The sequence below is a fragment of the Apteryx mantelli genome, chromosome 1, assembly GCF_036417845.1.
Source record: "Apteryx mantelli isolate bAptMan1 chromosome 1, bAptMan1.hap1, whole genome shotgun sequence".
Lineage (NCBI taxonomy): Eukaryota > Metazoa > Chordata > Aves > Apterygiformes > Apterygidae > Apteryx > Apteryx mantelli.
The window spans coordinates 73,829,170-73,855,884 of NC_089978.1; the positions used below are offsets into that span (position 1 = coordinate 73,829,170).

At 41.8% G+C, this 26,715-nt stretch overlaps 1 protein-coding gene across 1 annotated transcript in view; it reads right to left on the reverse strand.

Annotated features, from left to right (window-relative positions):
- The window catches only part of ST6GAL2 (ST6 beta-galactoside alpha-2,6-sialyltransferase 2), a 50,849-nt gene extending 30,661 nt beyond the window's left edge, over positions 1-20,188 (reverse strand). The window contains exon 1 of the mRNA XM_067289713.1: positions 20,104-20,188. The gene's annotated coding sequence lies outside the window, so the exon portion shown is untranslated. The remainder of the gene's footprint in view (positions 1-20,103) is intronic.
- Between the last annotated feature and the right edge of the window lie 6,527 nt (positions 20,189-26,715).

A 26,715-nucleotide genomic window follows, 5' to 3' on the forward strand; every position in this document is an offset into this window, starting at 1 on the left:
TTATCTTCTTCTCAGGGAAGATTCCTTGGGAGGGACACAAATGATGGTACTGTTAACCTGAATCACTCACTAAAGGTGAGCCAAGCATCCCAAGTCCAGACATTTTGAAAGTGGAGTCTCAGGTTCTTGTTTGCTTCTGAGAATCCAGGCACACAGCATGCCTGTTTTTAGGTTCTCTGATAAAACCTTACATTTTAAGCTAAAGTGGGGAGGGGGGACTTTTGGGGGATTTTTTTTTTTTTTTTTTTTTTTGCTAATGACCCATTTCCAGTAGCTCAGACTGTAAGAAAAATTGCCAAATATATTGAGATTTGTGGTAAAACTCACTCGAGCTGGCAACCCTGCAGCTGAAGAAATGCTCAGTGGGGCTTCTGCCAAGGAATGTGTCCTAGATTATTCTGCAGGAGCATGGGGGCTTAGATCCATAAATCTCTAGATTTTAGTGGGAGGTCAAAGCTATCTTCTATGCATCTGATACCCACTCTCCACCCTCCATCATCAGGTTCAAGCTGCTTGGCACTGAAGCCAGTTACCACTTTCCTACAGCCTTCAGTACTGCCTGCACAGCCCAGAGACCACATAGAGGTTATGTGAGTGAGGGTTGACAGGAGGGAAGTAAAAATAACCATACTAGCTTTTAGCCTCACATGTGGGCTTTCCTGCTGCCAATGGAAATGATCATCACAGTATCAAGAGCCAGGGAAAACCTGGCTTCCATGGTGACTGGCTGTACCTCTCAGTTCAATCCCCATCTATCCACCTTGCAGCACCTTTTCTCACCAGCCACAACAGCAACTCCATCTCTGATGGACACTGAGACTCAACACTCCAGTCAGCATTTCCTCCCAAATTTTAGGTCAGGGGAGGAAATACAACCTCTTTGTCTTTTATGAGCTAGTTATGAGCTGACTGCAGTCTTGGTATCATAACTGAGGGTTTCTACAGAAATGTATTAGATTTCACTACATGCAAAATCCAGAACTTTGGTGTAAATCATTTCCAGGCTCCTCGAAGGAAACTACAAAGGGGCAGAAGTATCACATAGCTCTACTGAAAATAAGCAGTTCTCACAACATAACTCAAATCGGCCCCTACAGCCTCTCAGAGAATCCCTCACACATCCATTCCCTCTTCATACTCAGCCTCACCTGCTTCCCTTTCTTTCCCATTTGCTCTTGCCGTATCTTTGCAGTGCCCTGCCGCAAGTCACAATAACAAAGGTTCAAGGCTGCTTCAAGTTCTAGCAAATGTCAGCGGTGCCTGGTTCTGCCACAGGACATGGGTGCAGAGCTACCACTTTGGCCACTGTCCCTCGCATGTCCTCACAACTAGTAGAGAGGCAATTAAGGTATCTTTATACCACCTGAAGAACTACCAGCTGGCTGTTTTGGGCAGCTTTTGGTCAAATTTCTGCTGCCACAGCATTACCTCTTGGTCCAAGCATGAAGGGGAAAAAAAACAAAATCAGTTCTTATCTACATCAGTATAAAACCTCTGCAATTATCCAAAGATATTGCAAGTAATCTACAAAGTGAAATTCAGTATGCCACCGGATAATCCTGGAGAGATTCAGCTTTGCACAAGGAACACCCCAGCTGGCTACACCCTTGCATCTACGTAGCTCCTCTAGGCAGAAGAAATCTCAGGGATCAGGCCCTAAAACAGCCCATGTTTTTTTTTTCTGCGATACATTTGTGAGTGTCTGCTCCCCCCACAAACCAAAAGCTGACTACTACTGCAGCTGCTCCCAAGGGACCTGATTAGCATTAGGGTCCTGCGAAGCCACATGCTGTGCATTTGCACAAGGAGGACAAGCTGAACAGGCTTGCTGGGTGGAGATAAAATCCAAGAGCAGAAACAAGGCAATCAGACTGATGGCCACCACTTGTCTGCTCATCTTCCCTTCATTCGTAACCGCCTAATGTATTTATTTTTTATTGTTGAGGTGGGGTTAATCAGGAAGCAGTGAGGACACAGATGAATGGCAGTAAAGAAATAGAAGGAAAGAAGGAGGATGCTGTGCAGAAGAGACAGGGAGGAAGGAAGGCCAGCTGCAGGACATTGCAGAGGGCAGGAAGACAGGGGCTAGTGGCAAAGAGACTGAAAAGATGCCCACAGCTGTAGTGAAAGAGCAAAACAACACCTGCCAGAGGCACGGGCACCTCAGCACCGAGAAGGGATGAGAACTGGAAGCAAAACCTTCCTCATATCAGAGCTATCAAATCCTTCCCTCCAGGGGAACACCAGGTGAACCCAGCTCCTGCTGAGGGCCCACGATGTCCTACCCTATTTCTCCCAAGCAGCTGAGAGGACAGATGCCAGCATGCCCCTGCAAAAGGCTGGAGATCTGGTGGGGGAGCAGGACCCTTTGGCCACCCCAGGCAGGTCTCTGAGAAGCCCGTGCAGAGCAGCTCCAAGCTGGAGCTGCAGTAGGTGCCTGCTGATCCAGAGCACAAGCAGGAATTGCTGCCCATCTTCAGCACAGCCTGGCTTTCTGTGGGACTGAACCTCCCCTGCCCACTCCTTTGAGTTCACGAGAGGAGTTTAATCCCTTTCCTCCTGCAAAACAGCAGTTCAGAGCAGCCTGTGTCTATATTCTGATGTCATGTAAGCAAACATGATTGCAGGAAACTCTTAATGCCCTGAAACAAAACAGAGAGACACAGAGAAATGGATAGTCTACTCAGTGTCTAATAAAACATTAAAAAAACCCAACTAACATACATAGCTGTATTAGTGGGGCAGGGGAGAAACCTAATTTTAAGGGATAGCTTTTGATACTGTACTTGCAAAAACACATAATTCAAAAAAGGAAGGAAATGCTTTGAGGGTTTTTTTTTTTTTAATTTAAAGCCTGACAGGATAAACGAATCACAGTCTCATTAAATCACACAAATCTCAGTCTGCACACAAGACTGAACCACAAGAAATAGAACGTTACAAATCCACTTGCAGTTCTGCACTGAGAACACAACAACTCATTTTATTTCTGCTCTTGGCAAGGTTAGAATAAAAGGCTCCTTTTCTTTGCTCTATAAACGTTTCTAGATACTATATTACTTAACGCAGCAGTAATTGCACTGAAAAAGAGCAATCTAAATTGCTTCCTGAAAGAAACGTTTATACTAACATCCATGTGAACAGAGCGCATGGTTACAAAAGTCTGTTTTAAGAGGATCACAAAAACTTGACCAAACACAAAAACTGTTCCAAGCACAAATGGTTTGAGAAGTTTGGTTTTCCACTGTAAAGCACTGTTTCTGACATATACTGAATATCTGTATAGCAGTAAATTTTACATCCACAGACTATGTTTCTACTGTACATTCCAATAAAGCAAAGACTACAGCAGTTTGTTTTGCTTTGCTTTTTATTATCTTTTTATTAGACTCTAGCTTGTCTTTTTACATTTGTTCCAGAAAGCAAGCAAGTCCTTGTTTTAAAAACTCTGAACAGAAGAACAATGATAAATTAATTGTTCTCCATTTCTCAGCTCTATCTTAGTGCCAATTCCTATTTGCTTATACATTGGCAACATAATTGTAAGATATCATTTAGGAAATTATCATTGTTAATGTCTCATTTCTATATACTTATACATATAACATGCCTTCTATATACTTACTTGCTCTAGGCTAAAACTTTGAATGAAAAGTTTCACCCTGGGAGGAGGTCTGCCGAACTAAAGTATGAAGTTTAGCCCTTGTTACATTACAAATACAATCCAAAATTGAAATTTCCTGGACTAAAACACTTTTTTAAAATTTATTTTAATACTTAACATGACTATGCTGATGATAAGCCAACCTAGCTGGGATGTTTTGTTTGGCTTCATAAAACAAAATAAAGTGATATTCATATTTAAAGTTTTCTTTTCTTTTTCTCCATTCTGGCATTGTTTTATGCATAGCTGAGAGCAGTATTAGTTTAAACTACAAGTAGATCCACAGAAATCTCTTCTGTGGGGGATACAGCTGTCTGTAACCTGATACTAACCACTGGAACTTGAATCTTACCTGACTGGAAATTTTGCAGAGAAACAGGATGTCTGAGCTCTACCATCATGAAACCGGTATGAGGAATACTGTCAGTTAAATGAAGGTTATGGGTTGGATTCTTCATAGCGCAGTCATTAGAGCCCACATGCAATGCACGTAAAATATTACCATTCCTCCCTTCCAGCACTTGCCATTCACTCCCTAGAAGTACATGTGACTTTACAAGGTGGAAGGTAGTGGAAAAAAGTTAGGATCTCTGAAAGCTCTGACATTATTACAGTAGTGAAAACCTGAGGTAAGTGACAAGCAAGACAGGGCTGGCTGGTATGCAAGATTAGTGGCACTGGGTTTTTTTTGTTATAAAATTTGAAAAGACAGGATTCTGATCTCATACTAGCTGGATATATCTGAGGAATTACCACTTACTGCTAATTTGCACCATCATAACAGACACCAGAACATAAAACCATCTATTTTTAGATCTACAGGCTACTACAGATGAATCTGTGAAAGAGTAAATACATTGCTTACGAAGACACTTGGCAGAGGTTGTTGAGATGCCTTTACCTCTAAAGGAAAAAGTCTCCATTTAAATATTGACTTTGAAGTCTGAAGCTAATCAGTATACACACAATACATTCCCTTAGTTCAGTTCTTCAACAGGTGAAACTCTCAACATTTCCATACAAATATTTGTTAGTATTTCAAATACTTGCTACGTCTTTTTTGGTTTCCAGCCAACAGGCAATTCTTTGAAACGCCGCTGATTTCATTAAAAAGGACTCCTCTTTCACACTGCTTTTAAGCAGTCAAAACATGCAAAAGCCCTGCTTACCTTTTGCACACTCTCCTCAGGAGAACGCAATTCTCCTCAGGAAAAGAGGAAGGGAAGAGCAGAGAAGTGGCTGCCGGTCCTAGCAGGGAGGAGGGTAGATGGGGACACGCTGGAAGAAGCTCCACAAGGAGAAGCAGCTTCCTCCAGACGCGGATAAAACGCAGCCTCTTTCCCGGCATGGAGCCTCACCACCCTCTCAGGAAGATGTCAGACACATCCGAAATCCTCCTTCTGCCTCCCTCTGCTCCCTCTTGCAGCAGCCAGGCGACTAAGTCCCCAGGCTGGCTGTAGCTGGGGTCTGCCCACGCTCTCCAAGCGCATCTGCCTGCTCACTCTCCTCGTGGAGCCTCTTTGGATCCAGCGCTTGCTTCTCTTGAGGTTCACAGCCTTCCCAGACAACGCTGGGGAAAACGCACACTCCTCTGTGTTTCACCATCTACCGCTTCAGCTATCGGCAACAGTGGAGGCACTGAAGCCAACTGTTTGCAGAATCAAGGAAAAAAAGTTTGTAAGGATGGAGACAAACTTTTATGTGTTTTTTGCCCTTGCCTAGCACAATAGAGCCCCAATCCATGGCTGCAGCCTTTAAATGCTAAAGGCACAGAACATGTAATAAAATGAAGGCAATTAATTGCCCTGTATCAATCACAGTAAAAAGGTTTTCTTTGCCACCGTAAAGTGTTCTAAAAAAGAAATCTTTGTTTTAACATAGATTGATTCCTTAGCAACTCCCAATCCTGTCAAACATACTATGTTGATGGCTTTTAGTCTTGCTTCAATCCTGTTCAGACAAAAAATAAATGAACTAACATTTAGTCTGAACTAAAAGCTAATGCTAATGTTTCTAACATTTTAATGATTCTTGCTTTTATTTCTCAAAGTGCATCTACGTTTTTCATCAACATATGCTCACAGAGATGTTTTACAGTCAAATCTACTGTAGCAGGTATGAGATATACTACAAAAGATAACTGCAAGAAGAGCAAAATTTTCCTACTTTCCTCAGATTTCTTAACTATTGGAGAGAAATGCACTGAAGTTCATGCTAAATATGGGTATGAAGTGGAAAAAGATATGATGGGAGCAATCATAAATGATGTCAGGTAGTTATGAGACTCTCATTCTGGTCTTCAGCTGTCTTCGATCTACTCTTAACTTCTCAGATTTTTTTAATAATCTATACAAAACATTCTGTTGTGCAACAGTCTGGTCTACAGTGGTTCAGGAAATGAGGTAAAAGAATAATTTCTTGTGATTCTCTACTACATGAGCAGGAACAGTAGTACAGCCGAGTGTTGGTAATTCATACTCATTAGTAGGAAACTTGCCATTAGTAGGAAACCCACCAACCACCAAACCCAGTTTGGTGAACTGATTAAGTAATGCACCAATCCAACAAAGCAGAAGGAACTCTATATAGGAACGGTATATTTCATTAATACATCATAACTTGTATTTTAATTATCTATGCATTGCATAATTTCATAGTTCTACTAGTAAATATAGTGAATTGTAAGACACAAAAATCACTGAACCCCGAAACATGAAGCCAAATATTACCTCTAATAGATCTTGGTAGATCATGAGAAGCATCACATTATCAAACTGCATGTTTCCCAGGAAAGAATAGTATCGTCCTAAGTGTTCATACAACCCCATTTCTGTGTTGCTACAATAGACTTCTGTAGCACCTTACAATCCTGAAGTGATATTTAAATGGAGCAATACAAAGATTTTAAGATGATTTAAGGAAAAGAACTGCATGGTAGATGGGTCTACTTACTACATTTATTCAAACATGCCTTATATGTCAGATTTTGCTTTCTCTCTTAAAGGGGTTGATTCTGTGAACTGAAACAGTAGAGCCACAAGATGGCTTTTTAAAATCAGCATAAGAAAATGAGCACCATTCTGCTTTTCTTAAGCAAGTGTACAAGCAATAGCACATAATAAAGTGTTGTGCCCCATAAGAACCGAAAGAACCGAAAGAAATATTATTTAAAGTTATTTGGGGAGGGGGAAGTAATCACCTTCACACCTGAGGCCCAGGTCTGCACACACAACTATACTGACTACATTTGCATTCGCATGTAAGTAGTGGCTGCCAACACACACCCCAATTTCATATCACAAACCAGGCAGCTGGATACAGTCACAATTTAGTGTAAAGATGCTGTTGTTTTACAGAATTTCTCCTCCTTCTTACTACTCTAACCACTTTTTGAGATTGCAAGATCTGTTCAGATTGCTCAGAAAGCTGCAGAAATTATTAACAGTGAACTAATTTATGATGAAATGGACTTATCATACTAACTACTGATAATTTTTTAAGCTTTAATTGTTAGAATTTGATACAGCTCTTTATGAATCCTGTCCAATGTGCTTTCATAATTCTCAATGGATAGTATTTATCTGACTTATTTACTAATTACTTCCAAATTACAAGTGTCTCTCAGGTCTGAATCATTTTTGATGAGAGAATAAGCAGACTTACACAGTTTTATGATATTAGTGAAGAGAAATTAAAGGAAAAGAATTTGTATGGATAAGATCAGGCAAATGGAAAGCTTGATATTTTGAAAGTATTTCCTAACTTTATCATCACACGCAGGTAACAACTTGTGTCTGTTTAATCTTTCATGCCATTGTTAGTCCAAGATTTCTGTTTAATGTTTATCTCCATTTATTAAAAAAATTAAAAGCTATGGCAAAAGCAATACTCCAGCTTGCAGATACTGTAAATGTCACTGTCTCCATAAGGATACAGAATAGGGACAAGCACATGAAGAATAATTGCATATTTTCAAGCCACTTAAATAGAACATGCCCAAGGGCATGCTGTAGAGGAGCCAGCATTTTCGTCAGCAGGTAACATATACAATTTCCTTTCCAGGAGTCACAGAATCCAAGTTTATGCGAATTCTAATATATCACTTTTCTGCCAAGCACACTGTTGAAAGGAACAGGCACATTGGTGTCTTTAGTTTAAAATCAATTTTACTTTGCTTAGACATCAAAGGATCGGGGAAAATATAGACTGTTAGTACACGATACCTACTTTCTAAAAGCACTCTCTTTCTTGGTAGATGTAACATTCTTAATATTACATATGTATGTGTGTGTATATATATTACATACACACACACACTTTATGTACTGTGTGTACTCTCTGTATGGCTACTATTTCTTCAGCATTTTGGTCATGACAGGTGACTTGCATCTCCAGATTGAAGTTGTGTGCTTTCTCCAATGTCACCTTTTCAATATAAACACCTCTTGCTTTCAAACACCTCATGAGGAGCAGCATTCCTAACCTGATCTATCTCAAAGATCTGTGAACCAGTTACTGTTGCTGTAAGTCTTCACCCAATCTGTCTTTATCCTGATGAAATTTTTGTTCAGTATGCCTGTTTCCAAGTCACAATCACATCTTCATGAGTACTTCTCATGCACAGCACTTGCAATTTTCTTCTGTAAACTCACCTCAGATGGATGAAAAGCAAGGAGAAGGATTTGGTTAGAAAAGTATTTGTATTTCAAAGAAGAAAAATATAACTCTGTTCAGTTTAGCAAATCTGAACGAAAAAATCAATTTCAGTTTACATCCCAAAGCCATGATGGTACTGATGTGGTATCACATATCACTTTAGGGGAAACTTGGACACTGGGGTAATGAACAACTGCTCCCTCAGCTACTACTTGTCACACTTCTGCTTCATAGCTGATCCCAAACAATTAAGAGAAAAAAAAACAAAACAGACATAGAGGTGTTCCTGAGGACAGAGACTGACTTTAATCTAGTGGTAGGGTAAGAAAGACTTCATCTCTATTGCAGATACTTACTGGGTCCATTCTGCACTGGTAATATAGTTCTGAGACATGAAACTCCTTTACTGTCCACCTAACAGCTTTGCTGTCTTTGTGCCGCTGTATCACTGCCCAGCTTTTATTGTTTCTGCCTCATTTACTTAAATGATGTTAAATAAACAACAGCAGATAAGGAAACAGTATCAAAGATTTAAAGGTGGTATTTTAATTACTTGAAAGGTCACACCTTTTAACTGTTCTTTAGGAAATAAACAAGCAAATTCAGAAACCGGGTAGAAGTGGATCTATCAGAGAGCAAACAATCATAGGAAGTGGACTGCACTTTCTTGAGCTTCTTGCTGGCTTTAAGTCTGGATCAGGTGTCTATCTTAGCCATGCTAAATTGCTCAGCAGTCAAGGCTATGAATTTCTATTGGCTGCTTCACTGATTAGACATGGTACTGGTACGCCTGAGACCTTCCAAACACAGCAGGAGTTACTGCAGCAGTAAACAATACTATAATATTGCAATATTACAGGCTATGCAGTTTTCTATCCCTTCTCTCAGCTTGTGCAATGAGTTTATGAGCCTCCTTGGAAATGTTGATCTGCAAACACTGGATGGAGTAGCACTAGCAGTAACTCAAAGCTTTGCAGTTCTGCAGTCTGAAAAGAATGCAGACACACTATTTCTAGAAATGCCAAGAGCATAAAAATTCATTGAGGTGAACTCTACCTTTGTGGCCCTGCTTTCTGAAGAAATCATTCAGGAGTCTCTGTGCGGAGCACTACAGTCCTGCACAGTGATGCCTGAGCTAGCTCAGGTATCAGAAGAATATGCTCATACCTATACATCTTGCTTCGTATTTTCTCTTTGATGGCTATGGTTTTGGTGATATCAAACAGCTGAAGAATCCTCAGGGCACTCTGAATCACAGCTAGTTATTATTTTTTAAAAATAAGAACCTGTCTGTCACACACTACAAAAGCAAAGTTCCACGTACACAATGTGCTCAAGCTGTGCCTCTATTTATCTCATGACGACCTTGCAAGAGCAACGTATATTCCAGTAACCGCAAGGCTTAATTATTTTAATTCCGTGGTCCAGGAGTTTCCAGCAGGGTTTCTCTATTGCTTGCAGCTTTTGCAGAATGTAGCAGTATATCTGATCACTGGTTTAAGTAGCTGTGATCACATTACACCCACCCTACATTCTTTTAATTGGCAGTCTATATAGTGGCAGATTGATTTTTAGCTGCCTCTGTTGGTCTTTTCAGTGCTTCTAATAATAAAAAGCCTGAACAAATAGAAAACTTGCTCATAGGTATTTTATGCAGACACCCTTTTCAGGGATTAACCCATGATAATCTACTGTATCTTAACGAACAACTGAATGTTCGTCCTGGGGCATGTTAGGAAAGAAACAGTAACCCCTCTCCGGTACAGATATCAGCGCCAGTACAAATGGCAAGCAGCACAATGTCTGAGCCTAGCACATACCAAGGGAGATGTCAGCAGTAGAGGACCTCCTGGCCTCATGAAACGCAGAACTCTGCAGGTGCTGGGAGCTCCTGCCTGAAACAGAGGCCAAGTCCTACCAAACAGTGATCAACAGCACCTTGTTTCCTCCAGAAGCAGCACCTCCTGATTTCTGCTCAGTTTCTCTTGGCACTTTTAGACTCTAACCAGGGAAAGAAAAATACAGTCAAGCATCAACTTCAAAAGCGCTCAACTCCTGCCTCAGGGTGAGGGCTCATTCCAGCTTGACATCTGTTCCAGCCCTTTCCCCTCTGTCTGTAAAGGGACTTGGTTAAATTAATTCAGTGTCTTTAAATACAGTGTCTTTAAAGACCTTTTCTCATTAGCGTTCTTTTGGCTCCATCTAACAATAGCAGGTATCTGCAATGGCATGTCTTAGTCTCCACATCATCCAGAAACCAAAGCTCAGGGAGTGCAGGAAAGGGCTGGTTCATAACCGGGTCTCCCTCAGTCACTGAACCAAATGTGCCAAATGTGCCCCTAACTCAAGAACCACTACCAGGCCCACCAATTTAGATGCAGCTTTTTTTTGCTCTAGATTTTCTTATTTTTCTCTGAAATTTTGCAATTTTGGAAGCTAAACATCTCAGGCTAAGGATGTTTAGACACAATGAAGAACAGCTCAAGAGCATGCAAAGAGAACACTGCTGCCAATCTTAGGCTATTGCCACCTTCATGGCTTTCCATAGCAGGAGGAGTTGCCACTGGGGAAACACTGCAGGACAAGAAGGCATCAACCAGAAACATTTTTTGCCTGGAGGAGAGAGTATAACTAGGCCAACAGAGAGGCTCCCTTCTGCCAAGCAGATAGGGAGAAGCTCTATTAAACAGTGAGCTTTCAAATCAGATGCTCTGAAAAGCTCTGAAGTGATGGTGAGATGGGGATAGGACTCTTAATTGTGACTACCAATCCCATGAACACGGAGCTAATGCTTCTGCCTCACCACATACACCTGTACACAGCCATGCACAATTTGACTCCAAGCTACACAGATCTGTATCTAACTTTTTTCAAAAAACAAATTCATCTAAAATGAATAGCAAAAATATACTCAGCCTGAACAAGAAATAGCAATAAACAATTAAGATGGAATGAATGCCAACTATGCAGAAATATTTCTAATGGAAAGATTAGCTTTTTTTAACAAACTCCAGTTCTAACCTTCATAACTTCAACAAACTAAAACCCAGTCACATGAAATTTCACAGTCATGATCTTATGCCAAGGAAAGCTTCTCTGGAAAGTTTGAGGTAGATTGGCCAAGGCATCTTGGAGATATGAGAGTTCCAAAAGTGAGGTGTTCTTCATTTCTTGGACTGCTTCCTAATTTTTTTTGGCTCACCATAACTTAAAAATGGGTGGCTTAAACATTCCAAGTTTGCTTGGCTACTACTGGTGCCTTTGACTAGTTGCAGGCTATTTTATTATTAAATGTGGGTTTGTGCAAATCCTGAGTACTGCAGTTGTTAACACCACATGTTGGCTTACATATACCATAGGCAAGCCAGTCTGGCCCACTACAGGCTACTTAATCACCTCATCAGTTCTGCTCAGGCGGCAGAACCGAAGCCGAAGACTCTTCCCTCAGGTCCAACAGGGTGTAAGAACTTGGCTGGACTTTACAGTCTCCACAGGGAAGCTACCTTTCCCTAAGTTGAAGGGAAGCATTCCCAGGGTGCTTACAAGCCTCGCCAGTACCGAAGTGCCTCTCTTGTAAAGCTAAACACAGACCAGGCATGGATGAATTCTCTCCTCAGACTTACTGTTGTTCACCTTCTACTCTTCCAATCCATACTTGGCCTTATTCTCTCAATCTCCCAAAAGTTTTTCAGGGAACATCCAAATAACTTCCAAATCCCTCCCTCCTCCCCACATTACCGATCCACTCCACTGCTGAGGGCACACTGATTGCCATCTCCTTCCTGGGGTTTTGGGGCTTCTTCTGAGGCTCATTCCCTCTCCATTACACTCCCTCACGGAAGGCTGCCTTCTAGATCTGGAGCCTTGCACACATACACACAACACACCTCATTAGACTTCTGGGCAGGAAAACCCAGGGGGAAGATCTCAGCCCTCAAGGAGCAAATTTCCACCTGAGCAAACCAGAAGCTTTGATGAACCCTGGAAAGCTTCTGAGTGAGGAATATGCTCCTTGTGGGGACTGCTCTGTCTACAATCTTGATTTTGATAATAAATGCTATGGCAACCTTATGGATCTCTTGACACAGCCTTCAGCATGGTCACCTACTTTAAACAATTCTCCTTAATCTTTATTTCCTTTGACAATGACTATCACCTGCTGAGTTGCCACAAAAATATACAGTGCACAGCTGATCAGTGGTGGAAAACATCAGGACATTAAAAACACTTCTCAGTGAAGTATTTTTCTACAAGGAAAGTGCCTCAGTTACAAAAAGATCTATTCTTTTCGAGATGCACACATGCATGACTCCCATTCACAAGAATTATGTGAGTGCATCAAAAGTAGAATAGGCTTGAAAGTGTCTACGTTTACCAAACATTGATCCTGCAAAGAAGTGCCTTTTAAGAATGACACATTCTTCGACCTACTGCATTTTACTTTTACTCTTCAAGAACAAAAGACTTTGCAATCATCTTGCCCCTACATTTAAAAACTAAAGTTATAATATGAGCACAAAAAAATCCATAAAATATAAGTGATCTACCCAGTAGATGGGAAGATCTGAAATTTTTCCACATTTCTTGACCAACTGTGTATTTATTGGCGCTCTTTTATTTGTACCAACTTTATATATCTGTTCCGTCACCTTCTAAATGCAGATAATTTACCTGCAAGGGTTTCTTTCCTCAGGAGACCATGCAGAGCTCAGTCAGGTTTTATAAAAAAAAAGCCACAGCCCTGCGCTGAACTGGCACAAATCTACATGCAGATCTCATGGCGCTCCTGCCAGGGCTCGAGAATAGCCCCAGTTGTCACCGTGAGAAGGCATGCCACACCGCTGTACCCAGCCTGCTCCGCGCGCTGCTGTGTGAACAAATGAGAAGAGCACAAGAAGGACCTCTATGCACTTCCCTCCCCCTATCAATCCACAGAGGGCCAGTCACAGTCTGACCCTAACTTAACACTTGGGCTGTAAACTTACTTAGCGCTTGTATAAGAATTTATTTTTTCAGACATACTGATGGCAGCATATGGCCCATCGACAGGTTTATTATTATAAGACACTTTTTCCACCAGGTTATAGTCTTTTTTTATAAACATATGTTTCAGCACATAATAAAATCCCTAAGAACTGTTTCTGAAACACAATCATTGTGCAGGCACAGAAACTACTTTTCAAGGTTTGTCAAGATAATGAAAGAAACAATTTTTTAAGGGACTTCCAGTTTTCTAAATGTCAGTTTTAAATCTAAGGTTACTGAGAGTTACGGATTTAAAAAAAAAAAAAAAAAAGGAAAGAAGATAAGAGAGCTCTCTTTGTTAAAGCCACATTATTCTCCATTTTGTCAAAGCAATTATTTTTATATTTAGTAAAACTTTTCCTTCCACTAAGTAGGCCTTTTAACTACACTTTAAACCAGAACATGTGTTTTATGGGTGAATTATATGCTTCTGAAAAAAAAGTGGAATATTATAAAGAAAATGTCAACAGCACACAGCTATAGTCATGCAGATTCATCAATGTAAAACCACTCATGGTATTCTGTGCCCTTCAGCAGTGCTAATAAAAAGTCTGTGCATGGAGTCAAGGTAGTTAGAACACGGCCTTGCATCCATGTACTATATTATATCTCAGTTAAATGTCTAAAACATGTCACTACTTGATTTTGCTATAAACCACATATGTATTTTTAAGAAATAATACTTTTTGTCTGTGCAGCTATAATGCAATTTTTATGCTAGTACCACCATTTCTAGAAAAATCATAGTGTACACTGTTTACTTCCAAATATTCCTGTGCTTCTCTTATTCCTAACACTTCTTCTATAATGACTTATGATATATTTAACCCCAACAGGCTTTCTTTTAAAACCAGCTTCTTCAATACATCAAAATGTGACCTAACTCACGTATGTTTTCTAAGAGGTTTGTTTCCTACCACCCAAGTTTATTGTCTCCTGTTGAAAAGAGCTTGCAGTTGGAACACAAACTAAGAATCACATGGGTCTAAATCCAAAGCCTACTTGAAATCAGTGGGAGACTTAACTGATTTTAGGGAACTTGGGATCAGGGCCATAGCTCACTGAAGACACTAGAGGCCTTCCAGACTGTATGATACCACATGCTAAATAATCCTTACCTTCTTGAAAAAACATTTTGAACATTTGGTTGGGACCTAGGGTATTCTGGGGGAGAAAGAGCACTTGTTTGTTTTCCCCAATGACGCTGCTCATAAAGCATAGATGTTTTAAGACATCAAAAGAAATAATTAGTCATCAACAGGTGTGAAGTTTAAACAGAAAAAAAATGTAATTTTATTGTAGGTTTATTGTTATAATTTGCACGTGTGAGCTTGCATTCAGAGAAAATTCTTTTGTTAAAATTAATCACCAACTTCTCAGCCAATTTCTCGGTAACTATTATCAAGCCTGGACATGATTAGCTTTACTGGGAGAGAGAGTGTGCCCTCTATAATATTTCCATAGGATAAAAGCCTAAACCCAATGAAGCCTGTGTGAAGATTTTGTGGACAACTCCAGATGGAGATAGGACCTCAATGAAGCTGCTGTGCATCCTACTTCTTTCTACTTTTAGAGAGGAAGCATTTATAGAAGAGACAGGTAAATAATTCTGACAGTGAAATGCACTCTTTCTCCACAAGCAGATGCAGTATGATTAGCAGTCACACCACCCTATGCCATAAGTATATATTTACATATATTTACCTGGCAGGATCAGTTTTAGACTAAGATGAGGCATGATGTAGTTGTTAGCTGTTCTAGAGAGTCTTTCTATAAGGGTGCTGGTTTCGCTTATCTAATTGCAGTGGCTGCTTCTATGGTCTGGAAACCTGTCTATTAGAAACCACATTTCACAGGTGACTAGGCAGCCATCAGATGGTAACAGCTTTCATTTGTTACTGACCTGGATTCACAGAGGCAGTGTAAGTGTGAAAGACCTGATATCCTGTTACTAGCCCAAAGCCAAGCAACTCCGGCTCTGCACTTTGAATTATAAAATATTTATAATATTTTTGAGATTTGCAATTCATTGTGTTGAAGCAATATTTTGAACTAGCATCTTCTTTTATAAGAACTGTTCTTATATTTTTTATAAAGTAAGTCTTGTGGATGCTTGTTTATTCATTAAAGAATGTAAAATTCTGCACTCCGTGGTTATGCAATATCTGAAGAATGAAGGCAGTTTGGACCATTATTGTAGAGAACACCATTATATTTTTATACACAAAAGGTGTAGACTTTGGTCCCTGTCCTTCAAAGAAGACATCATGGGCAGAAGAGACTATATGCTTGGTATATATGTACTGAGGGACATACTATATGTGCTGAGGGACAGGTACAGCAGTGACCAGGCCAAAAGTAGTTCTTCCAATGATGAACTGAAGGGCAACTTCGGTACCAAAATTAAATATACAACTTAGTCTAGCAGAGCTACTTTAAACTGAGGAACCGATAAAGATCCTTCATCAAATTTTACCTCCTCTGCACCTTTGGCTCCATCAATAACACAATGGATTCACAAAGTTGCAGAACAAATCACCACATTTCAGTAAGTCCTCTACATTTTGTGAGCCAGACATCTTCCACAAAGATAGATACGTATCACAAGGGAAGAACAAACTCCCTTCCACAGTTAACAGCCATTTGGTTCAACTGGTATTGTGCTGAGTCTTCAGAAAGCACTTGCAGTCATTTCACAACCCTAGGTATAAATGACCTTAATCTAGTACAGTATTTATACAATTTAATATAAAAAACAGTGGATTGTACAAGAAATGCAGTGAATCCTACTATGATGACAATTGCAGAGCTATGCAATGAATAACATTTGCTTTTCATTTATGTTTAGATTTATGAAGTGCAGCCTTCCAGAGAGCACAGTATAACACCACATGCGGACAACTATAAGATCGCATCTTCAACAAAAGGTAATAGCGAGAATGGCCGGTGCATCCCAGAGGCCAGATCTGCTGCATGCCCTCAGCTCCCACTGAATTTTTAGCAGTCTTCAGCAGCGTGGAAGACCTGGCCTTTCCAAAGGGACTGGTGTCTAACGGGCTTTGAAGGCCAGTAAACAAACAGGCTCTGTCAGCACATCTGTTAGGAGCAAGGTCCAAGGTCAAGGACCCCCATCAAGAACACTGACAACAGCTCCCTGACATTTAACTCTTAAAGTTTTAATCCGTATGGAAATAGTCAATCTTTGAAAAATGAATACAACAAATGATAATTTTGGCATGCTTTACCCTCAAGGCCAGCTATTCACACACTGTTTAAAATCTGTGTAATTTTTCAGACCAAATAAAAATAAATCCTTTCAAATCTGTTCTTCTCAAGAATGTTACTGATCAAGAAAATCAGTTTGCTATAGTTGCACATTTTCAAGACTGGACCCAGAATACAAAATGCTCACAAGATTCATAATAAATATCAGTTTTTTTATGTTATTCTCAGGTATCATGCAGTAATTGCAATCAGTGTTTCATATGATCTTCTTATATCCTAAATGTGACCGCATGAGTTCTGCTAGAGGGAGATGGCATCCATTAAGGAATTTATATATGTAATTAAGCACATGAAGAAGGGTTTGCTGTATCTGAACCCTTTATTGTAAACTCTTTATGGCACAGACTTCACCCTATGCTGCTCCTTTTACTTTCTTAAAATCATTTTGAAGACACACAACGTCACTGGAAGAAATACAGTAACTGTTTAAAAACTCCCAAAACTTTCAGAAGAAAAATAGTTGCAACTTTCCCATTTGTGTCATGGTTTTGTTGATACCTAAACATCAATTAAAGAATTTTAAGAAAGATCAAGACATATGGTGTATAATGGCATGTGGAACAGTTGCTTTGAATTACTACCAATAAAATCGCAAAGCAAGTATTTTTGAGTTATGTAAATTGTGAAATATAGTGGCATGACTGCCATTAATCAGAGCCTAAAAGGTACAAAGTTGAAGAAAAAGCCATGTATACAGCCACTCTAAAAATAACCGTGGTCAGATAAAAGTCTGAAAGTAACTATTTTTGCTGAATACTGTACACAGATCACTGCACTAAGCTTCTATAATTAAACAAGACAAAAGGTCAGATGGTGCCTAATAAACCATTTACTACATTAATTACATTCAAGTTGTAGCACTCTAGTACTTTGTAATAACTAACAACAAAGGAAATAATTTAAAGAATAGTATCTCATGTTGTAAGCTCCTTTTTCATTCACCAGTACGAATGTTACTAGCCAGTCTTTCTAATACACTTCAAACACAGGAAAGGGATACTGTTTAGTGTCAGGAAGAGCTTTTAAGGGCTAAAACCTTTACTCAGAGGAATCCAACAGTTTTACTCGACAAAAATGATTTCTGCACTATGAAAGTAGCAGCAAAGCCAGATTTTGCATTCCTTGAATCAAGTCCCTCTGTCTTTGTTCCAAATTTACTGTGTCATAGAAGTGCTCACATTTTTTGCAGCAACAGCATCTCAGCAGATCTTCACAGAACTCAACGTATCTCTCACTGAACCTTTTCCTGGATTTGCCTGCACACTGCTCACATAGTATTTGTACACACCTCCAATTTTGATAGCATTAAAGCAACTTCTTATCAAGATAATTATTATTAGAGGAGTATTTAATATATTTTGGCTTCTTTTAAAACCATTAGTAGCTAAATAGAGGGAAAATGAACCAACACCATATGCCCAAATGGTCCTCTGTAGATCACCAGCCAATTGCTTAGCACACACAGAGAAGTGCCCAAAACACAGTCTGAAAATTATAGCTGAGAGATTTACACATAATTTCTGATCAGGCAAGTAATATTCCAGCAACTGAAGTAAAATCCAGCATGCTGCACTAGTACATGCAGTAACTAATATATATAGCATCAATTCAAGATGCTATCAAGATCATGTTATGGTTTTATATTGTTTAATTTTATTAATCTGAAATTTTAAAAAAACAAATTCCATAGGAATAAAATTAAGAAAACAACACAGAAAATAATTCTAAATCAGCATGGTATATGGTATATTCAGATTTTATTTATGCACAGCTCTATGTTTAATGTAAGAACTCATAAAAGACAATCATCTTGCAGATTTCAGAAAAGGACAGAGTTAAGGTAACATGCAACTTCATCCTTAATATTGTCCTACTGGGATGCTAATATATGCAACCCCAACATCCTTTAGCTCATTTTATCAAGTTTTTGTGATACTTTACCTAGTTGTTTGGCTGTTCTTTTCCCTTCCTCAGTAGAAGACACATTACAAAATACAGATGCAGAAGTCTGCAACTTTGCAACAAACCTCTAATGCTTTATATACATCCTCCAACTATGAACGTGCTGGCTGGACAATGCTGGGAAATCCTGTCCTCTGCCCAGATGAACCGCAGAAGAAAAAGAGTTTGCTTACTATCGCATCAGGAATTGGGGAGGTCCTAAACGCCATCACAGAAGACTTCTTCCTACAAGTATTTCAAAGTGCCCAGCAATCCTCACTTACAAGATCCCACATCCAGCACTTTCATGTCTGCCAGGACACCCTTTGTTGTCAGCTGCAGAATAAGTGCCTAATACCTTTGCGTGTGAACAAGCAGAGAGCACCTCACCTGCAGACTCTCCGAGTACACTTTTCATCACAGCTTCTCATTCAGGAACAAATAGCACATCTTTTGCTAATAGTGCAACTTTTGGTCTCAGCAAGACGCGCACAAAACCAGAACATAGCATAAGACTTCTGGTCAAATGATATTTTAATCAGAAAAAACTTTAGAAAGAGGAATAACTCTAAACCATGTTTCAAATTTGAAATTAAAAAAAAAATGTTAAACACCTGCAAGAGCTTCATCTTTAAATAGAAAAAATTGTCATTCTTTCCCCCCACCCAGAAGCTGCACATTATCAAAACAAGTCAAATTACTTTTGCATGAGTTTTCCAAAACAAATATATATATTAAAATTACCTGGATGCAGACACCAAGCCCGGAAATTTTCATTGCAAAGGGTTAAAGCTGAGAAAGTTTGCAAGACTGAAAAGGGAAGATCAGATTGAAAAAAAACCCATAAAACTTTAACCTTGAGGTTTGGTATTACCTTCAGCCTACTACTTAACGTTTCTTTCCGGATGAAAAAATGAAATGACTAAATCTTACTCCAACAGTTAACAACTAAATTACTCGAACGAGTAACATAATCAATTTTTTTTTTCTAATACCAACTGAAACACAATAACATGACGGAATAAACTAGAAATGGCTGTTGAATATTATAGAAGATAATATTCCCAATAAAACATAAACAGTCTGCAAAGTGCTCCACATTGCCTAGCTGAGGTGAATTTGCAGAGACCTTTCTTTCTTCGAGAACATCGATTTCTGTATGCTAATACGGCTGCCTAACTATTCATAAGTGCCATCGGCAAAAGCAAATATAGAACTCATAGAAAAAGCCTTCAAAGGCAACCATGGGGGGGGGGGGGGAAGAAAAAAAAAAGAGAAAAGTCTCATTTAAATTCCTGGAAAGCACTGCTTCTCTAAGCATATCTATTCTAGCTCCCGGAGCAGGCGAGCCCCACTAGAAGCGCACCCTGCACACTCCCAGCCTGAAAACTGCCAAGCCAAGAAGGCGCTACACGGCTTTCACGTACAGGATTTTCGTGCCGGCAAACGCCCCGGAGCAGAAAACCTCCCCCCTCCCCCCCCCCAAAACGCGCCTTCCGCCCGGGGGGGGGGGGGGGGCGCCGCCTACCTACCGCTCAGGGCTGCCCGCGGCCCGCGCCCCCGGGGCGGCAGCCGGGCAGCGAAGGGGCGGCCGCCTCGCGCCTTCCCGGGACGCGGCTCTTCCCTCGCATTGTGCCACCGCCGCCAAGCGCGGCGCGGCGGGGGCGGCGGGGGGGGGGACACCCGGGTCCCCGCCGGCTGCCTGCGACTCGCGGGAGCGCCGCGAGGTGACACGGCGCCGCCCCCCCGCGCGCTGCCGCCGCCGCCGCCCCGGCCCCGCCCGGCACGGGGATGGGCGCCCCCCCGCGCCGCGCCGCGCCCCGCCCCGCCGGCCGCTGTTACCTCGCGCTACAGCCGCGGGGCGGGAGGCCGCGCTGCCTGCCGCCGCCGCCGCCGCCGCCGCACGGAGGGGGCCGCCGGCACGGCCGCGGCGGGGCTGGCATGCTGGGGCTGCCCCGGGGCCGCGCCGCCTGCCCGGCTCATTGTTCGCGAACGGGCAGCGGCGGCGGGGGCGGCCCCGGGCTGGAGGGGGCGGGCGCTGCCGCGGGAGGGGGGGGGCGCCTCGGCGCGGCGGGGCTGGGGGCGGTGTGATGCCTTCCCCCGGGGTGGCCGGGCGGGGGTTGCATGGGGATGGGGTGCACGGCGGTGGGAGCATCGCTGCACCTTCCCCCGGACTGGAAGGGTGGGGGGTGCATGGGGATGGGGGGCGCCGGGGTGGGGGCAACGCTGCGGCTAACCCAGCGCTGGCCCGGCGGGAGGTGCATGGGGATGGAGGTGCACGGGGGTAGGGGCAGCGCTGCAGCATGCCCCGGGCTGGCCGGGTGCAGGGGGCCGTGCTGCAGAAGTTGAAACCGGGAGGGAAAGTGTGCGTCCTCCGGGTGTGCGTCCCCCGGGACTCCGCGCGTGTGCGCGGTGCCCGCAGCCCCCCGCGGGTGGGAGGTGAGCGGAGCCGTCCGGGCGCCCTCCGCCGCCCGCGCACGGGAAGCGCCGCGGGGCTCCAGCTCGGCGGCTGCCGCCGAGCACAAAGGCGCGGCCCGGGAGGGCCCCGGCGGGGCTGGGCGGGTGGGGGGCGGGGGGTGTCCCTGTGGCCGCTCCGGAAAGTTTACGGCGAGGTTATTTGTTGCCGCCACCCCCGCGAAGCGAGGTGATGGGGCACTTGCGCCCGTGCTGAGTGGAAGCGCCGCAGACAGCTTTGGCTTTTCAAGATAAGGCTGCGCTAATTAAGGAAATATTTTAAGCTTAAAGGGTCTCCCGAGAAGAAACACATTAACTGGCTCATAAAGGGGGTTGCGAAACAATGCAGTGCAGGGCTCTTAGATCAGCAAGCACAAAGAAAATGAGAGATAAAATGAATGTTAAAGGAACTAACTACAGTAAAAACTTGCTTGCACCGCTGAATTTCTAAGTATCCGATGACACTGATCGCCCCTCCCGTACATCCAATGTCTTGCTAACGGTAGAAGGAGAGATATGTTTGCAATGCAATTGTTGCTATGCTTTTTCAGCTTGCTGGACATTTAAAAAAATCTAAAAGCAGATTTTGCTGTCTTTGTTCAGGTTGAATAGTACCTTACTTTGCAAGTAGTAAGCTTTTACTTATAATTAGTGCAATGCTTAGATAACCTTTATTCTGCTTGATCTGTGCTTTAAATAATGCATCTGTGTAAATACCTCCAAGACTGTAGCTTCATTGTGCACATATTTGTTGAGTACAAGATGATCAGAACATGCATGCAAAAGGCATGTCTTCAAAGCTGTAAAACAAGTGTTGAAATCAAAGCAATTAGTACTAAAGTAAAAAGATGCAATTTGCTAAATGAACATGTAACGTTCAAAATACAGAAATAAAACACGGATGTGAAAGACAAGAATGGGTTAACATTTTAAAAAATATGATTGTTGAAATTCCACTCCGTGCCAAAAGCAAATAATGATTGTAAATTCCTGAGAAGTTTATCCACTTATTTATTCCATTTAAGAGAGAAGTTTTGTGAATTGCAAAGCAATTAATGAATAACGATAACTTTCTTCCTCTCAGCCTAGGACACCAGGAAAACAAATTTCAAATCTAGAGTTAATCTCTCCAAAGATATAAAAATCCAAATAATCAATATGGCATGATATATGATGCAACTGGGTTGGGAGATGATGACAACAAAAAATACTTCTAATGAAAGGGACTGAGATGTACAAGTATGCACATGTTGGTTCTATGGACACACTGTTTCTTGAGGGATATTCCTGTATACCATATATTCAGAAATCTAAATTTAGAAATATAACAATTAAGTGATGGCTATTTTCTTACTATTTTTTTGCCCAGGCTTGCTGCATTTATCTCCAAAATGATGTGCTGGCTAGTACAATAAACTGTAAGCACATAAACTTGGAAGCAAAGTACAAGGTAGATATTGCTTACTCAATTTTTTTTGGTTTGGTTTTAAAGTTGGAAGCAATTTATAGAACTCTACAGACTTTTCCATCTGTTACTATTTTAAAATGTGCTGTTCTTTATTAGGCTCATTTTTAATATACCAGTGAAATAGAATTTCAATTTGGAATAGAATGTAAATGAATGGCATAAATTAGGTGAATATTATGGGAGAGCTGGTAGCACTAAGATAGTCTACAGAAGAGACTAAGATAATTTAAGTGTGATGTCAGGAGAGGTTGTCACCCAAAGATTCCTCTCCCTTTCAGCAAAAAAATTCTGGAATGGGCTATTGGGCTGGTGACAGATAATGCTGGTTGAGCACAGTTTTTATTGACTGCAGCGGAAGTAGTACCTACACATCTGAATGTAAAATTTATCTGCAGAGCGCAGGTGGAGTTAGTCTGCAGTCCACTAAGGTTTGCTTTTGCCTTTGACATTTTGCTTTTGGCTTAGACTCTGAACTGCAGAATGGAAGAGCTCAACATTCTGTATTTCCTACCGTTGGCCTGATCCTGCCTTCACTGGCAGCCATGTGATAAAGAGCAACTTTTCTGGAAATGAGTAAAGTGAATTGGGATAAAGCCTGTGAGATTAGCATCAGGCCCCAGTGATGTCAGAGCCGCCTGGGGGAAGGTTTGAGATCAGAGGACAGAGTAATTGCTGGAAAGTCCAGACTGGTAAAGAATTTACTTCACGTGTTCACAGCTTGAAGAATTTGTCTTTTATATAAATTGATAACAATAGCGTAAAGTTACACACAGTTGCTGTTTCTTTGTTATTGAGTTTAACTACTGGTATAGATGCATCTATCACTTTGTTTTGTTACACTGTTAGAGCAGTGCATATAAATAAAGGGGATAAATAACCTAATTTACTCTGAGTAAGAGTTACAGTATATTAAAAATTGTGACATGGAAAAAGCTTTTGCCTCTCCTGGAAAAAGTTTTATAACATATCTTTGTAGTCATCATTTAAACTGGCAGGGTACAGTACAGGGTACAAAGACCTTTAAAGCCCTGGGACAAACTCATTCAGCACTTTCAAAATATTTCCAGGGCTGATATGGCTCCATTGAGGTAAAAGGGATTTTTTTTTTCCATTGACTTTACCAAAGTAGTTTCACCCAAATAACTGTAGTTCTATTTTAGAATTATTCTTGTTTTGAACAGAAAAGGTCCTTTTGAGGTTACCCTAGTAAGTGAGAACTGGGTACCCACAGATCATATACCTCCCACTTCTCAGGATTCCTCAATTTCTTTTTCTGCCGTTAGTCCCTGAGGGGACATGTTCAGCTGGGTTTGCCCTCTCTTTCTGCAAACCCTCCAGCAGCTTGGGGGAGTGCATGACATCCTGGTTTGCAGCAGAGAAGTAAAGAGCCTGTTTGCTGGAGCCTGTTCCCGCTGTGCCTCTGGAGGCGACGTATCTCCAATTCTTCAAAGTGCTACCTCCAGCTAAGGCTCCTCCAGCCGGGCATTTTCTTCCTATTCCAGTTCTACTGCACCCAGAGGAAACCTGCAGACGTCACATGCCATGTTCCTAGTTAGTGCTGACCTACCTTTTGTTTCTAACCATGAAGTAGTTTTTTAATAAACTTGAGTTACTGTTGTTGGCTTCTGTGCACCTCAGACGTATTCTGGTGTTGCAGTTCAGATACAGACACAGATTTAGGAACGGAGCCTACAGAGCTCAATTAACAGCTCTCCCTTAGGAGAGATTGTGGCCTGGTTTCTTTTTCCCACATCATCTCGTGGAAGACGATTGGTTGAACTGCCTTCTCTCAAAAGCAAGCTGTTTCTTTGCCCTTCAGAAATGTCCTGATGAAATTCTCACTGGTGCAATGGTTAGCTGGCTCAGTTTCAGATGTGTAGGTGTGTTGGGCTGGGCTCACAGTGGTTATTACAACCTGGCCGAAAGGTACTAGCATACAAGGACTGTCTAAGAACTAAGAACTTTTTTGCAAAGAAGAGAATGGTAAAAGACAAGGGGAGGGTGTTTCCCAGCATAGCATAGATGGTCTCTGAAAGAAATGTGAATTCTTTCACGTGTCTGAAAAGCCAGCCCAATTATAGGCCAGTAATTGTTAAGTCTCAGCAAGGTGTAGTGGGAAGTGCAATGGATGTGAACCTGGAGCCTGCCGTCAAGCATAAGCTGCACCATCTCCGAAGCAGCCCTGGGACTCCACGGTATGGGGGGGCACTATTTCTTTCTAGTTTTCTCTTGGGGGAAAGTGGTAACTTACTGCTGGCCTGACCTATACTAACAGTTATTATACGGTGGTGCTGGCTCAGATACGTCATCCAGTAAGCAAAGTCACCGCCTATATTCTTTGTTCTCCTCTTCCTCCATATTTCCTCCAGGGAGGAAGCAGGTGCATAGCCACAGCATGGACTTTTTAACTAGACCGAGGTCACCTGCCCATCTGGTTTACTCCCTGGCACAGCTGAGTCACAGTCCATCTATGTGACCACTCCTTGTCAGGGAACCAGGTTCATACAAGATTTTAAGATGTCTGAGCTAATTTCAGATCAGATTTTTTACCAATTGTCACTGTACAGCAGAAGTCATCTTCAAGCTTCCAGAAAGAGCAATTTCAATTGCTTTCATAGCACAAGTGAGTAAGATGGCTGGGGCTGGGGCATGAGCAGGGTAGGAAGCCCCATCCTGTCCTCTCTGGTGCTCCATCCAACTGACCTCAGCTGATTTACTCTGGCCAGTTTTCCACAGTGGCTCTGGAAGACACTTTCATAGCTTTATAGGTAGAGTCACAGTTAAAGTCACAAGCATCATAAAGCTCCATCCTTCACATTAATGGGTCTGCAAAGCCTTTCCAATAAAAAGACTGTGGCATCCTAAGGACATGTGCAGTAAAACACTCCTAATGTCTGGTTGCTTTGATGAACTCAAACAGTGATCTCATGCAATTTTCCACTAAAGTTCTGGAAGATTCTGTTTCTTCCTTCCATTATTTGTTACTATTAGTAGCACTTGATAGGTGCTTTTTGCCTTGATTTCTTGTGGCTTTCAATAGAAGTTGAGGATGCTAAAGTAATTTGCAGCCTTTATATGATTTTTATTAAAAATCAGTCAGTGCAAATTTTCACTGGAATTCAAAAACTGGATACTCCAAATATGTAAATAAATGCCTGGACATAGATGAGTTTTGGAGAAAATTTTATATACAAAATTACTTGGAATTAATCTCTGCCTGCACTCTGCACAGTTGTAATTTATGGAGGCATTATTGATGAGCTGCAGTGGGCTGTTTCTTCTGTTGAAAAGGTTAACTGAAATAAACATGTTTTTAGGTAACAGCTTTCAGAAGAAAAAATGTGCCACATCTGCTGAATCATCAAGAAAGGAGAATGGAAAAAAGATTGGATTTGGAACGACAGCTTTCTCGAAATAAGAGTGGGGTACTTCATGCCAAAGAAATATATCTTTACCGGTATGGCACATCAGCAGAGAGGCCAATGCACATTCATTCCCTGCTTCCCTTGCAGGCTAACAGCCCTTTCTGCCCAGTCTCTACCCTGCAGCGCATGCTAACGTCGGGGCAGCCTGACCTGCTCAGAGAGGGGCCAGGCCAATGTGAAAGGCCAGAATAAATCATTTTGGAGCAGGGAGCTGCATGGCCGTGCAGGATGGTTTGCACCTGCCTGGGCAAGAGGAACATGCTCATGTCCAGCTGTCACTTCCCTTCCTTGCTCTCCTGCTGACCATCAGGAAGGTTTGATTCAGGGCACCCGCACTTGGACGCATCTAGAGAGATCTTCAGCCTTTCCTCATTGCTGCAGCCAGCCTGTAGCTTAATAGATTATTTGCTTATCTGATATAAGTGGAGGGACCAGGAATGTGTCCTTATCCTGCTTGATGCAACAGCTCTCAAAATTCGTCCTCAGCGACAGAGAGCCCAGTGCCTCCCTCCGCTCCAAGGGTCCCTTCCTCGTGTCGTGTGGCCACTAAATGCAACCACTGGTAGTGCAAGGACAACGTGGGAAGTTCCTGCAGAAGGAAAAGCGGCTCTCTAGACTCAGGAGCAATTGAGGGCAGGAATCACACCCTAAAGCATGACAGCAGTTTTGCCAAAAACACTGTTTTCACCTGGCTAGGAACAAGTGAAGAATGTTAGTTCTCTGACAGGAATCACTTTAGACTTTGAAAATGGGTCGATGTTTTCTTGTTGAATTAAAATGCAAAGGAACTTTCCCAG